The sequence below is a fragment of the Castor canadensis genome, chromosome 10 (assembly GCF_047511655.1).
Source record: "Castor canadensis chromosome 10, mCasCan1.hap1v2, whole genome shotgun sequence".
NCBI classification, from domain to species: domain Eukaryota; kingdom Metazoa; phylum Chordata; class Mammalia; order Rodentia; family Castoridae; genus Castor; species Castor canadensis.
In genome coordinates this window covers 81,334,128-81,336,452 of record NC_133395.1, presented here as the reverse complement: position 1 = coordinate 81,336,452, position 2,325 = coordinate 81,334,128, and the positions used below count along the sequence as shown (strand labels likewise).

General features: G+C 32.0%; 1 non-coding gene across 1 annotated transcript; it reads right to left on the bottom strand.

Moving 5' to 3' along the window:
- Window positions 1-779: 779 nt before the first annotated feature.
- On the bottom strand, window positions 780-886 carry LOC141413128 (U6 spliceosomal RNA). The gene has a single exon (XR_012437951.1). It is a non-coding gene; the product is annotated as a U6 spliceosomal RNA (small nuclear RNA).
- Window positions 887-2,325: the final 1,439 nt, after the last annotated feature.

Here is a 2,325-nt window from a genome sequence, read left to right as displayed (position 1 = left end):
AGCTTCTTAGCTTCTTCCCCAAAAGGATTAGCAAATGTGAACAGCACATTCACTTTCCCCTGAACTTTGCTTGCTCTACTATCAGTTGGAAAGATTTGAAAGGAGTCTTGTTTCTGCTCCATAGTTTTCTGTGCAGTACAGTGCGTATAGGTTGAAATTCGTTGTGATCGAGTGTTTCATTCTAAACTGAACAGTTTTTACTGAACACTTGACAAAGCTGTGATGTGTCTTAACAAAATAAGTGTACTCCATTAGAATTGTTCTTAATACCGTTACTCCAGAAAAATCAAGCTCTTTGCTTGACACTGTCAGCTTATGGTACAGATTCTACCAATGACACTATTTTCTTTGATTCTGATAGCACTCAGATGGTTTATGGACATTGGATATAGCAGTTTACTTTTAGGAGTCAAATTTTGATAAATCCTTGCATTCAATAAACACAAAGAAATGAAAGAGTTCTGAATGCATTAATAGCTTATCAGTAGTTTACTGAATATTCATTCTACAATTCTCTCCAGGTATGGTCCTAAAATATTTTCTAACAAGACACAAGAGTTTTATGCTTTCAGTATTTTATATTTTTGGAATGTTTATTTAAATCTCTTTTCCTCAACAGCACAAAAGAGTGTTAAAGAAAGTGCTTTACCCAGGTAGGATTTTATGTTTTTTTAAAATGTATATATATATATATACATTTATATATTTATATAAATATATATATAAATATATAAATTATATATATTTATATATATATATATAAATATATATAATTTATATATTTTATGGAACACTTCACAAATTTACATGTCATCCTTACTCATGGGCCATGCTAGTTTTCTCTGTATCATTCCAATTTTAGCATATGTGTTGTTGAAACAAGCACTTAAAAATGTATATTAACCTAATTATAGACACAGAGATAAAAAACTAATGTTTGTAGATTGCTGACCCTGTGCTAGACATCCCTTTATGTGCATAATATTTGTGATTTCCTATTGTCATTACACCATATTTGCAAAGCATCTGTACTATTATAACCGAGTTTTATTTATTAGGCAACTATAACTCAGAGTGGTTGATTAATTGCTTTATGATCCATTAATTAACAAGTAACCAGTTGACTGTCATACTACCTGGATCACCAAAGGATTCTCTTGCCCCTCTCCATACATTGACAGGGATCTGTGTACCAATGGAATCAAGATGCATATCCATACCAGATCAATTCAGAAAATCAAAGCTGAACAATGGAATATTCTGTACATGTCTGTTAAGTCCATTTGCTCTCTGGTGCAATTTATTATCTCTGAATTGTATCTGTTGATTTTTTTGTCTTGAGATCTATCTATTGGTTAGAGTGGGGTATTGAATAATCACTATTATTAAATCTGGATTTTTCTGTCCTTTTTATATAATAGTGTATGTTTTATAAAATTGACTACATCAATATTTGGGGTGTGTACATTTATAATTGTTATATTTTCTTGATAGATTATTCCCTTATTTATTTGTTGCATCCTTTTTTATCTCTTGTGAATAATTTTAGATTGAAATCCACTTTGCCAGATATCCGTATAGCTTCTCCTTTCTTTCTGTTTCCACTTGCTTGGTCTATCCCTTTTCATTCTTTCACTTTTAATCCATGTGTGTTGTTGTAGGTGCCATGTGGTTGTATTTTTTTTTAACTCAATTGGCAAGTTAGTGTCTTTGATTGGATAGTGAAGACCATTTACTTTTAAGCTTCTGATTTGGAGGGTTTTCTTGTTTCCTGTGGCTCTGTTCTATTTTTCCTGGGTTGTTTTGAGTGTTATTGTCTTTCATCTTTATTCATCTTGGGGCTTTGCTTCTTTATTGCATTGAATATGCTTGATTCTTTCCTAATTTTCCTGTGTTCATATATTCCTCTTTCAAAATTCATTCTGTCCTGGGTCTGGTGCTTGTGACTGTCTTCTTTCCTCTTCTGTGTGTATTATTCCCTTAATTATCTTCTGTAATAAAGGATTGATGGATAAAACTGCTTTAGTTTATGCTTATCCTTGAAGGTCTTTATTTTTCCATCAAATCTGAAGAGAATCTTTGCTGGATTTAGTAATATTGATTGGCAATCATTTTTTTAAGGAGCTTAAAATATATCATTCCATGTTTTCCTGGCTCTTAGGGTTTCTCTAAAAGATCTGATGAACTACTGACATATTTCCCTTTGTAAGTAGGCATTTTTCTTTTGCAGCCTTCAATATCAATGTTTGGCCACTTGTTTGGGAATTTTGATTATGATGTGGGATGTAGATGATCTTTTCTGGTCATGTCTATTTGGGGTTAGAG